Source organism: Aedes albopictus, chromosome 1 (genome assembly GCF_035046485.1).
Source record: "Aedes albopictus strain Foshan chromosome 1, AalbF5, whole genome shotgun sequence".
Classification (NCBI taxonomy): domain Eukaryota; kingdom Metazoa; phylum Arthropoda; class Insecta; order Diptera; family Culicidae; genus Aedes; species Aedes albopictus.
The window spans coordinates 126416666-126429913 of record NC_085136.1 but is presented as its reverse complement, the minus strand read 5'-3'; the positions used below and the strand labels follow the sequence as shown (position 1 = coordinate 126429913).

General features: G+C 40.8%; 1 long non-coding RNA gene across 1 annotated transcript; it reads left to right on the top strand.

Annotated features, from left to right (window-relative positions):
• Positions 1 to 4570: 4570 nt before the first annotated feature.
• LOC134285161 (uncharacterized) lies at positions 4571 to 6937 on the top strand. Its single transcript, XR_009996183.1, has 3 exons — positions 4571 to 5451; positions 5513 to 5575; positions 5636 to 6937. It is a non-coding gene; the product is annotated as an uncharacterized LOC134285161 (long non-coding RNA).
• Positions 6938 to 13248: the final 6311 nt, after the last annotated feature.

Here is a 13248-nt window from a genome sequence, read left to right as displayed (position 1 = left end):
AATCGGCGGCCAGCCAGTTCTTCCGATTGAGACCTTGCCGGTAATTAAAGTAGCCGATCCAGACGAAACGTTGGATATTCCGGCTCTGGAGTTGCCAGAACCTTCGACAGCAACCCCGGAGACCGTTGAAACCGAGCATGACCTAACGCAAGAACAGAGAAAGGAGTTGGCAGCAGCTATCAAGGCGTTTCCGTGTACAACGGAGAATCGACTGGGAAGGACGTCAGTGATCCAGCACGAGATCGTTTTGAATGAGGAGGCGAAACCGAGGCGTCAGCCGCTGTATCGGTGCTCACCGGCTATACAAGCAGAGATGGACGCGGAGCTTGAGCGGTATAAGCGGATGGATGCCATTGAGGAATGCGCCAGTGAGTGGGCTAGTGCACTAGTTCCCGTTCGGAAATCAAACGGAAAACTACGTGTATGCCTAGATTCGCGCAGAATAAACGCACTCACCAAAAAGGACTCTTATCCAATGAGGAATATGGGAGAGATATTCCATCGTTTGGGTAAGGCGAAGTACTACTCGGTGGTGGATCTGAAAGATGCTTATTTTCAGATCCCTCTGAAGGAGGACTGCAGAGACTTCACGGCATTCAGGACACCCAAGGGCTTGTACCGTTTCAAGGTGTGTCCCTTTGGATTGACAAACGCACCCTTCACTATGTGTCGGCTTATGGATAAAGTCATAGGGTTCGACCTCGAACCCTATGTATTTGTATACTTAGACGACATTGTGATCGCCACAAAGTCGTTCAGTGAGCATGTCCGACTGTTACGCATCGTAGGGGAGAGGTTGGCTAAGGCAAATTTGACGATATCATTGGACAAAAGTCGGTTCTGTAGAAAGAAAGTGTCCTATCTGGGGTACTTACTCACGGATGAAGGAGTTTCGATAGACAACTCACGAATTGCTCCGATTTTAGACTACGCTCGACCGAAAAATGTTAAGGACGTGAGACGATTGTTGGGACTTGCTGGTTTCTATCAGCGTTTCATCGGAGATTACAGTCGAATAGTAGCGCCGATGTCAGATCTCCTGAAGAAATCAAAACAGAAGTTTGTCTGGACAGAGGCAGCGGAAACGGCATTTGGAGACTTGAAAGCGGCGTTGATAGCAGCTCCGATCCTTGGAAATCCAGATTTCAACCAGCCGTTCTGCATAGAGTCGGATGCGTCAGACCTTGCTGTAGGAGCCGCGCTGACCCAACAGCAAGAAGGCCAGTCTCGAGTAATCGCGTATTTTAGCAAAAAATTGAGTAGTACGCAGCGGAAGTACTCCAGCGTAGAGAAAGAGTGTCTTGGGGTGTTACTGGCGATTCAGCATTTCCGCCATTTCGTAGAGGGCACCCGTTTTCGCGTGATAACCGATGCGCGTAGTCTCTTATGGCTTTTCACGATCGGCGTAGAATCAGGCAATGCAAAACTGTTGAGGTGGGCCCTGAAGATACAGTCATACGACATTGAGCTGGAGTATAGGAAGGGCAAGAATAACATCGTGGCAGATTGCCTATCGCGATCGGTGGAGGCGTTACTGGCAATGGGAACAGACAAGGAATACCAGAAACTAGCGTCTGAGATCGAAGATAATCCCACCGATTACTGCAATTTTCGTGTGGTTGATGGAGAGATCTTACGATACTGCAAATCGGCAGATACGATCGAGGACGGTCGTTTTAGATGGAAGAAATATCCTCCGAAAGCAGATAGGGTGGAAATCGTCCGGAAAATTCACGAGGAAGCGCATTTAGGTCCAGAAAAGACGCTGGCGGCAGTACGTCAAAGGTTTTGGTGGCCGAAAATGGGAGTTCAGGTCAAGCGGCAGTGCCAAGCGTGTATGAGGTGCCAACAAAGCAAAGCGTCCAACCAGAACACAACGCCGCCAATGATGGATCAGAAGAAGGTCGTAGAGCACCCGTGGCAGTTCCTGGCCATGGATTACGTTGGCCCGCTACCATCATCGGGAAAAGGGAGATGCACCTGCTTGTTGGTAGTAACTGACCTTTTCAGCAAGTTTGTCATGGTGCAGCCATTCAGAGAAGCGACGGCTGAAACGCTGACTCAGTTCGTAGAGAATTCCATTTTTCTGCTGTTTGGAGTTCCGGAAGTGGTTTTAACCGACAACGGAACCCAGTTCACATCGAAGACGTTTGGAGACTTGCTAGATCGATACCACGTGTCGCACTGGAAGACTCCGAACTATCACCCTCAGGTGAATGACTCGGAAAGGGTGGACAGAGTAATCACCACTGCTATCCGTGCCACTATTAAGAACAACCACAAAGAGTGGGCGAACAATCTGCAGCGGATTGCGAACGCCATTCGAAACACGGTCCACAGTACGACAAAGTATTCTCCATATTTCCTTGTATTCGGAAGGAACCAAGTCTCCGATGGCAGGGAGTATCGGCAGATGCGCGATACGAATGCAGCTGACCATGCCGACCTTAAACCGGAGGAGAAGGAGAAGCTACTTCAAGAAGTGCGGGATAATCTGAAAGCTGCTTATCAGAAACATTCGTCGTATTACAACTTGAGATCCAATGCCAATTGTCCAACTTATTCGGTAGGAGAATCGGTGTTGAAGAAGAACACCATACTTTCGGACAAAGGGAAGGGCGTGTCGGCTAAGCTGGCTCCAAAGTATATACCAGCGGTTGTCAAGCGAGTAGTTGGTAGTCATTGCTACGATTTAGAGGGTTTGGATGGAAAAAGACTTGGCATTTTCCATTGCAAGTTTCTCAAGAAGCTTGCCAAGCCAAACCCTCCATAATTTGACTGGAATTGGTTTTTTAAAGCTATGTAACTGTCTTGGGCAGCAACGAAGAACCAGTGCTTTGCCTGGTCTCGCAAAAATACTTGAAGAGAGCTTTTCTTTTCCAGCTATGAACTCTTGGGTACGCCCCAAGAGTTACGATTACTCCGTTGAGCAGTGCTCCGGGTAACGAAAATACTAGTTCGCCACTGCAAAGCTTAGCGCTGATCCTTGGATCAGCTGCTGCCCCTACAAAACCATTCACTTACTAGGGGCATCCTTGGACTGTTCAACAGTCCAAGAAGAAGCTTTGTAGTGAGCTGAAGAAAGGAATTGGTTCATTCAAAGTAGATCCATCAAGTAGAAGAAGTTGTGCTATACGCGATCCCCTCGACCAGAAGTCAGAGAGAGCCCTGGAAGAATTCCCGGGCGATGATCTCGTAAACAGAAGCTCAGAGCCGTTGGGTGATGACGAGCAGTACCATTCATGGGAAGTCAAAATCGCGAGTCTGATATTGGGGATTGTCAGATGATGACCGAAAAACAAGACTCAGAAGTTTCTCATTGAAGAATACGATGTTGAGCAACCCGAGTCAATCGAGCGATAGCAACAACATCTTCTAAAACTGGCTCTAATTTGAAAGGATCAAATGTACTGCCCGAATGTGGGTAGGGTGAGATCAAACCTCAAGGTCAATTGAAAACATTCATTCATAAGACGTGGGAATTTCCCGAAATTTGTGAATAATATTAGTTTTGTAGTTCACAAAGGTAGTCTTAAAGTTAAATTAGTACTTAAAATAATTTCTTTATTTAAAAACATGTAAATAAAAGTTCGCTTAAATGTAATTAGTCTAGTAGCCGCATGTGTCCGTCCCACGTCAGTGTTCATCCGTCTCGTGTACCTAAAACCAAATACAAAGCATTAAAATCTGATAAATCGGTTATAAACAATTGGAGCAATACTTTCCTTAAACATGGCCATCCTAAAACACCTCCATTCGGCCGGCCAAGGGTCTTCAAAGCAGGTCGTCCATCGATCAGTCGTCCGGTCCTGTACGAATCCTGTGCGCCGTGCCTCCGTCAGTCATTCGTTATCGCCTCCGACGTCATCTCGATTCTCGTCGTATATGAACCTAAACCACAAATAAACAAAGAAAAAATCATTACCTACTGTTCAATACACACTTCCGTTTGTTTTTCCAATAGTTTGATCCATTTTCCGTCCGTATTTCGCTGCAAAATTACCTTAAAACTTTCACAAATTTTCGTCGCACTGCACTTTTCAATGTTTACATTTTACTTTGACGTTTCTCTGAGTAGGTGGGTGTTTCAGTATATGAGTGTCGTGAGTGTCCGAAGAGAATTTTCTCTGAGTGACGTAATAGAGTTGGTCTTGTGTATTTCTCATTTATTAATGTTTCGTGAGAGCCGGGATAGAGCATCGGCATTTGGAACATTTTTGAATGTTTGTTTGGGAGAATTGTAGGGAGAATTCACGTTTCATACACATCTATTGACGAGAGCCGGGGTGTACTCTGGTGTGTCAATACATGTTGTGTGTAGATGATTGTGGTTGTATTGCGTTTTATCATACACAGAGGCGCAAATCCAAGTAACAGGCTTGGAGGGTTTCTGTGAGATGAAACAGTTGCGGAGAATTCAGATGCGGAGCGTAGTACCAACGATGAGGATTGGTGTGCTTCGAGTCTGGATGATCCTGTTTATTGATGTTATGTGCGGTTGTATCGGAGAGAGGCAGTTAATCGACAGCAAGGTTCGATGTTTGTTTCTCTCCATGTGTACCTGTTATATGTAAGTTAACGTTCATTGAGATGTTCGAGAAACGATCTCAATGGTGTGTTGTTATGGTTGGCTTCTGCTGAGACTGTGAGGTGTCTGCAGTAATGCCGTTTTAAGATTTGTTATGGTTTGAGAATTTGTTGGTGTCTGTACTCACACTTGCTCAGAGAACGTTGAATGGCTCGTAGAAATCTTCTTTGGGATGAACCTATATTTTGTAAATATTATTTTGTAAATATTTTGTGTATGATGTATACATTTATAATTTTTGCAATATTTTTGAATTTAATATATGTTGAATAGGTTAGGAACCCGGATGAATACTAAAAAAAAATTGGAAATTAATTGAATTTATAGGGGATTAAGTAAAAAAAAAACAAAAAGAAAATGAATTTGTATATAGCAGTCACATTGCAAAATTTACCACTACGAAAATTTGGTTTAAGTCCTTAAACCAAATTTTCGTAAAATAGCCGTGGTGCAATGTAGCGGACAGGAGATTTTGTAGATATTTTGTAAATAAGTCTGTAAATATTTAAAATAAGATAGATTGTAAGAGAATACAATCTGTCTCAGATAATTCAAATTTGTAAATATCCCTTAGCTTAGGCAAACGAAAAGCATTCATTAACAAACGCTTCCCGAGGTCGAGGCCATTTGTTTTCTGGATAAGGTGGGAAAGGGAAAGCAGCACGACTATCGGTCAAGTTATCCACATAGCGGTGTAGTCACGATTGAACACGAAGGGTTTCGGGAAATGACGTACTTCCGGGTACGTCCGAGATCATTCACTTTCCCTTATCTGAGGCTACCAAGACTCGATCATTTCGTCCGTGATAGCTCAAAGAGTTGGAAGTGTCCGCGTTTGCTTGTTAGTTTTTCGTGTGCCTAGAGTAGGTTTAATGTGATGTTAGATATAGTTAGATAGTTTAATTTCTGTGTTTCGTTCCATAGTAGGCCAAAAGTGTGCGTAGATAACTGTGTGCGATTGTTGAACGATAAGAAGCCTAAGGAAAGGTAAGAAATTGTGCTCGTAAGGTGCTCTTGGTGCCAGTGCTAAGCTCTTTGTCCCGCCAGTACGGGCATTCATCTTCAATCCGCAGATTCTCGCACCCAAACGTGACCGCTTCTCCCCAACGGACGAAAACACCCGGCGACCGTCAACCTGCCGGAAGCGGACGGATCCGTCACCAAATCGGTCCGAGAAGGCCCGGGGACCTTCAGGTGGACGAAGTCCACGAGCTGGTGCGCCAACTGACCAGCAGGGCATCAACCAAGTGCCAGAAACCGCCATCGCATAGCTACCGTCAACCGCCATTGCGATCACGCGGTGACGAGCCGATCAACGACAGCGCCTCAATCAACCAAGCCGCCGGTGAGTCAACGACCCGGCTTACAGGTCATCGACTGCTGAGGTTGAGTAAGCAGAATAGATCGGTGAGTCAACCAATTTCTTTTATTTGCGGAGTGCGGCGTCCGCTGAGGGCGCCGCGGAGGATCTTTTTTGCCAGTCAAAGACTGATGAGATGAAGTGCCATTAGAGCCAATCGACCCTTTTTGAACATCGAAATTCCTTTCGATAGCGTCTTGGGAGCCACCGTCTTTGGTTCCGTGAAAATGCGTGCGTGAGCCCGTCTTAGCCACCACTGCAGGAAGGTCGGATACTAGGAGCGCAGACATAGCCGTAGCTGAGCTTCCGATAAGTGACGTCACGGGAATAGAGCAGTAGAGCACTGAGCACAGATAGGGAGATAGAGAGGGAGTGGCTAGTAATCGCACACCAGCTAGGAGCTTGTAAATAGGGAACGAACACATCCAATGACAGGAATTCGAATTCGATCGTTGCAATAAAAATGTATGTTATCCTAGGTAGTAAGTGAATATATTCGTATCAGTTTCGTCAAACCCCAAATAAATGTGTTATTAGTTTCCATCCTAGCAATATGATTGTTTAATTGTATTTAGCATCACTGCGCGGTTTGCTGTAGTTTCGTGTCCCGTCCTCCACACGTAGAGTTTGATTGGGTTATCTTATGAGTGTCTTCCAGCTCAGTGAGGGATCTGGTGGTGAGAAGAGAGAGTTCTGCCAGTGATGAGAACTTCTCTTTAGTGGGATCGTAGGGGTTCAGGTGAGATCTCTCACCGTCGTCTCTGAGTGTCGTCGTGATTGTGCTGTTATGTTGTGGTAATAGGGATTTCCCGTTTGGCCGTTTTAGATCGTAGCCAGCTGGATCGATCCATAAATCCTTTCCAGGAAATTAAATGGACTCGCCCTTTGGGAGTCTCATCCGGGCAATTTAAAATTGGGCTCGTGGTCTCCTTTCGAGGAGTGGCGCATAAGCCACGTGTTTTATGCTGGATCGCCCAGCAACGGCTACAAAATGTAAACATATATATACATAAATATCTTTTATTTTGACAGAAGTTTGGTCAAACTATACGGTTTCACATATTCTTTTTCAAGTAATTCAATATATTATCCATGAAGACTATTAACCAAATTATGTTTAATCCTATGTACATTATATAATATTCTTTAGATTATGATTAATGCTATTTTTAAGTTAATATACAATAATTACAATTAATTCAATTTAGCGTGTAAAATTAATAGTAGTGTAAATTAAGAATTAACACTTACATAACTAATTACTTTTAAGAACAAATAAGCTATGCTAGAATAAGACATAAAAAAATTTATAATAGTTTAAATATATAAATCAATACTTCGATAAGTTTTTACCTAATTAACAATTAAATATACTACAGTATGATACTATAATAGTGTTAAATAAGTAATCTACCCAAATATTTAAGCTTAATACCTAGTTAATAAAATGAGAGTTTCCTAAATAAAAAATAAAAATATATATAGAATAGAATACCTTAAGTAATATTTAACGATTTTTATATACTAGTTTAATAACATTGCAGTAAATGCATATACTTGTGTTCATATAATATTTATTAATAATTTAATTGATTATATTTCAATTAACCAAAACATTAAAAGGATAGCGCAAACCAAGGCGCAAACGCAATGAAATATAAAACGAATATTTTTTTTTTTACAAAATCTCAATTATAATCAAGCAGAGACTTTAACAATAAGACCGAGCAACGGTAATGGGAAAAATAATATACAAATGGGGAGCATAATATATTTTTGGGAACTATAATTTCTTTGGAAAGATCCAATTACAAAATATGGGATAAACACAATTGAGAGGATAAAGCTAACACAAGAGATAAAATGAAAAGAAAATTTATACAATCAATTAAACTCTAATATTTACAGGATATACTTGGAGAAATGTGGACTATGGAAGTTCATTACTTAGGACATAATGATCCTTCAGATTTTTGTTATGAACAAATACATTATACATTGAAAGTTAACAATATGACTTAAACGATTATGTGATGAATATATTTTTTTAAAACAAATTATTGAATTTCTGAGAAAACAATGAAACATGGGCCCATATACAAAATCGTATGCATATACAAAACACTATATTAACAGACACAACACACTACAAAACAATGACAATAAAATGTTCGAGTGCAGATTAGTGTTGGTAAACTTATGAAAAACTAACTTATGATGAAATATCACTCACACTCAATTAATACATAAAAATTTCATGTAGAACCACGCAAAATATTAAAAAAAAAAAAAATTGAATGAATAAATAAAAGTAAATACAAATTATTATAACAATCTTTTGAGTCTTGCCAACACTAGTGCTGAAGAGAGTATGATTGGACAAGGGGATCGCGACCCCGGAATGTATTTGTATGTATGCGAAAGAATGTATAACTCACTGACAATACACACACGACAAACTTAACAAATGAATTAGCTTTTAAATATAAAGGAAAAAAGATAAACAATAATAATTTTCAAGAACGATATTTATCTATGCAGTTCACCAATGAAATTCAAACTTGTAAGACCGATAAGGGAAGTTTGGGGAAATCGGCAGCAAAATTCAAAAACAAATACAAAATGGCATGTAAGCCCAGTGCGAAAAGGGGATACTGGCAATAACCATAAAAAGAAAATAAATGGGGTAATTCAAGCATAATACACTATGTCAATAAAAAAATACGCAGATTATTTTAATACTGTCAAAATAATAATAATAATTATAATAATAATTAAACGTTTTGAAAAACGAGTGAAAATTTGTAGTGTATTCCTTAATGGAAAATTTGAAACATAAATAATGTATTAAATACAAGATCTAAGTCTCATTACAGGATTAAATCATAGTTGGAGAATTGAGAAGCTACAGCATGGAAAGACGATTGGAAGACAGAAAATGATGAAAGCAAGAAATTGTCTTACAGGCTTAGACAATGGATATCCTACACCACCCATGAAAAAGCTGTGGAAAAGGGGGAGTATCCATCCAGATAAGCCCGATAAAACCGAAAAAGTGTAAGTATAATTCTAACGGAAAAGATGCATTTCTATTTTGGACGAGAAATATTACATTCCATTGGAATTTCATTTTTTGGAAATCGGGAATACCACTCGAAATTGAATCAAAATTTCTTTACAAATGTACATTTTGTACATATTTGAAACTCAAACATAATTTAAACGCATTTCAAAATAGTGAAACAATAATCGATAAGGGTCAATATCCCAACTAGAATGATTGAATCTTTAAGAGATTAGTAGACACATAAAATTCATTTTCACTTTCTTTTTGCGAGAGTCATAATGAATGACAATAACTACTATGGGGATGAATAATCAGGGGAAAATATTTTTACATTACAAACGCGATCAATAAAGAAAAGAAAGAGTTAGGTTTTACCGCTAAAAGTGACATAACACATACCTTGAGAGCTAGAGACATCATCATATCTTGAGTGAAGACATCATCATTCGCGACCGGCATACCGCGGGATCGGAGGCAAGCAACATATCAGTCAATTACATGATCATATAAAAGAGCAGTCTTCGGAAGGTAGAGGGTATTGGATATTCTTTGGTAGAACGAGACCATCACACACGAGAAGGTGCACATATGGAAAGCGAGTCAAAACAATATTCATTATTCAAAAAATCATATCGTCAAAAGACGTTTATTGAAGCCAAATTATGTGCTTAAAGAGAATTAAGGAAGTTCTCAAACCATAGCGGAAATTTTCTGCACTGTAGGTCATTCGATCTATCATTTTTTTTTTTGGAAAGCATTCTACGATTAAAAACCACGAACCTGTTTCACGAACGATTTTGAAACAAAAAGTTTTTTTAACAAGAAAACAATATTTGCATCAGAAAATTCAATTTTCATGACCAACTGGGAGAAGTGAACGAGAGATGAGCGGGAAATACTCAGAAGAAGGCAACACCTGGAAAGTCGCGATGGATCAGCAGGAATGGAGTAACAGTAAAACTCATTTTTCGAGTAGAGCGGAAGTACATCTTACCCAACTGAGGAACGATTGCAGCATTGATATCGCGACGAAGGAAGTCCATACCTAACACCCAACGTAAGATATTCTATCTGACTGGACAAGTTTAAGTATGTGAACGTGATAAGCAGAACTGTGATGGAAACTTGAGGAACGAGAGGATGACCAATGAGGCGAAGGCGAAGGACAACATGCTCTCAAGCGTATCATACAACATGAATGGTAGAAAGGAAATTGTTTCAAAGTAAATTCCTAGTAAATTTGCAGAATTATTATTTCAGGAGTACATTGGTTACGATAAATTAATCAGGAAAATTGCGTCGAGGATAAAATACTACCAACTTTGTTAAGAAGAATTGTCTCCAAAGATATACATATTTCATTTCATTTTATAACCAATATCATTTTATAAATTCATGAATAATAATAACCAACGCTAACCGTTTGTATCTTCAATTAAAGATATCAAACAGCTAATTAACGAAGGGGATATTGAACCAACCATAGCCTAATTGATTAATTAATCATTCATTATTCATTAGTTATTTGCTTTCATTAACTGATCATTTGCATCATCATGAGCAAGACTCAAGCTAGGATGGTAGCTACCTACATACGGTACATTTAAATTATTGCATCATCATATGTGACATGCGCGAAAGCGAAATAAACAAATCATACGCGGTAGTTGGTCAGCGGGTGACCTAGTTTGCTTCAGCAGGTCTCTACCTGTTCTAGTTGGCATACGGTAAGCCAAAAAGAATGCATAACTACCGGAGTATAACATAATAAAACATGTGACTCATATAAGGAAGCATTCTAGCCGCTTCCAATTAGATACTAAGTAAGAGACGCGAGCTTTCTCTCTCGCGCTTTTCGAAGTACTAGAATGTTGGTACTTTAGTAAAGAGAGCGAGAGCGGAGTATGTGACGCTAGGCGCTTAAGTTAAGTTAAGTGGGGGGAGAAAAAAATAACCAAAAAAATTGTAATTATGTAACGAAATATTGTTCCACCCTAATATTCAGCCGTTTTAGTTCGAAAATGCACAACCTGAGCTTTCGGTAAGCTGGTGCTGCCATCTAACGAATACTAGGAAAACTCTGATAGCTTAAATTTCGTGCACTTTTATCGAGTTCCACTCACATTCGTTCATTCATCTACTCGATCGTGCGATAGCACACGATTTTGAAGTTCATTCGATTGTGCTCGAACAATATGGGTTGTGTGGAGCGATCGAATGCGATTATTTGAATTTTCAAAGGAAACTTTTCATGCCTGGGAAACCCGAGTAGTTTTCCACTCCGGATTGAAAATCAATACCTTGTTGGGTACAATAGGTCTTTTGATTGGACTAATGCGCCATTTGAGCAGAGTGCTTAGTTAAAGACAGACGTACTATTGTGAGTTTTAAAAGATAAGTGAAGCCACTACATATTGTACTTCAAACTATATTGCAACGAAAATCGTTTGTAAAGTTGTGAAACTAAGTAAGTGATAATATCAATAGTGCCGTTAAACCATTTGTTAATGCCCAATATCGTATTTGCAATAGATTCGAGAGTTAGCATTGAAGCACATGTTAGAGCCCAGTAAAGCGTAGTTGTGAGTAAGATCAGGGCAGGCTTAGGTAAGCATAAAGCATTACTCATAATGTTCAAATTGGCTGAAAATATCCCGTTGAACAGGATTCCCTACTCAACGTGGGGTGTGGGTGTAGGCTCAACTTTTGGTGACCACGTGCTCCTCCGTCAACCAGTTTGGGCACAGTTCGACGAGCATTCAACGTTGTCTCGACGATAACGACACGGTAGCTAATCACGTGCTTAATCCCAATTGCCCCTCTGTGAATCAGTGCTCGAATTTCAACGTTTCGGCTGCCCACTGGCGGGTTCATTTCAAGCTATACGCATACGCAGCCCGGCCACTCAAGGAAATCTGCTCGATTGAAAGGCGTCATCAATCTGCCTTTCGTGGCGTTCATTGGCACAGCATCGAAACCTTCGAGCACCGGGGAGTTTGGGTCGAGATGTTTTCCTAGTGAATGCGGCGTCGAGGTTTGAAAAGCTGATGCTGCCCGAGCACGTTGATCCACCCACCGGAAACATTGTTATGCGATCGCCAACGAGCTGTTTCTACCGACACGTGCAACGCTTCGAGGGAGCTCCCGTCAGCCAGGTATAGGGAAGAAGATCAGGTAGGAGTAGATTACCTAAAACGGCCCCTTTACGAATGTATCCCCTAAAATAGAAAGCAAAAATTAATATAAAGCTGATTTTTTGGGTTAGTCTTTACATAATTTCCCAGTTCTAATGGTATCATTAGTCCTAGTTTTTTTTTTAATTTTCGTTTGTGCGGTTTGTTGATGAGTAATTTCCAGTTGGGTTTTGAAAGGCTTCGCTACATAACGTGCTTCGTGATTTGGGTGTAGCCAGTGAACGAGAGTGTTTGAACCACTTTAACCCGCCTTAAGATTGGAGTCTCAGCCGGACTCAGACGCACGTCGGCAGTCTTCCTAGTTCGGGAAGTGGCGCTTAAGCTGCCGAACGGTTGTGAGTACATACGACTTCGTTACAATTATATATAAGGTTTAAAATTTGAATAAAATGTTGAGTTGTAGTTTTAACAGGGAAGGTTTTAGTCGTCTTCTTAGTCGGATGACAAATTCGCCTTGACCACTCGGGACAACACGTGCAACTGTCGACTTGGCCGTTTTTTTCCAAGCTGGAATTTAACTTGCTAACATAGACCATGGGGTTTGATGTTGTAGAGCGGTTCTTCACGAAGCCATGCTGTGACTGCGAAATAATTGGCTTTGCAGCAAAATACATTTTGTCGTGAATTAAAATTTCAAAAGCTTTAGCTAGACAGCATAGTATAGAAATTGGTCGATAGTTCTCAACATGACGAACGTTACCAGCTTTATGGATAGGAGTGATGGCAGCCACTTTCCATGCTTCCGGGAAGACGGCTTCCGATAGCGAGAGATTGAATATCTTACAAACAGGTGGTCCTAGCACTGCAGCACATCGGTGAACAAATACGGGAGGCAATTTATCAGAGCCAGGTCCCTTTGACAGAGTTCAACACGTTGGTGACGTCGGCGACAGAGAAAGTCGGGCGCGGAAATCGGATGTCATATGATGGCAAACTATTCAACACAGCCGGGGAAACCGTGGGGGGATTGGAATCATAAACAGTTTGGAAGAAATCTGCAAAAAGTTCTACCGAACCTCTGACATCGTGACTCGTTTTG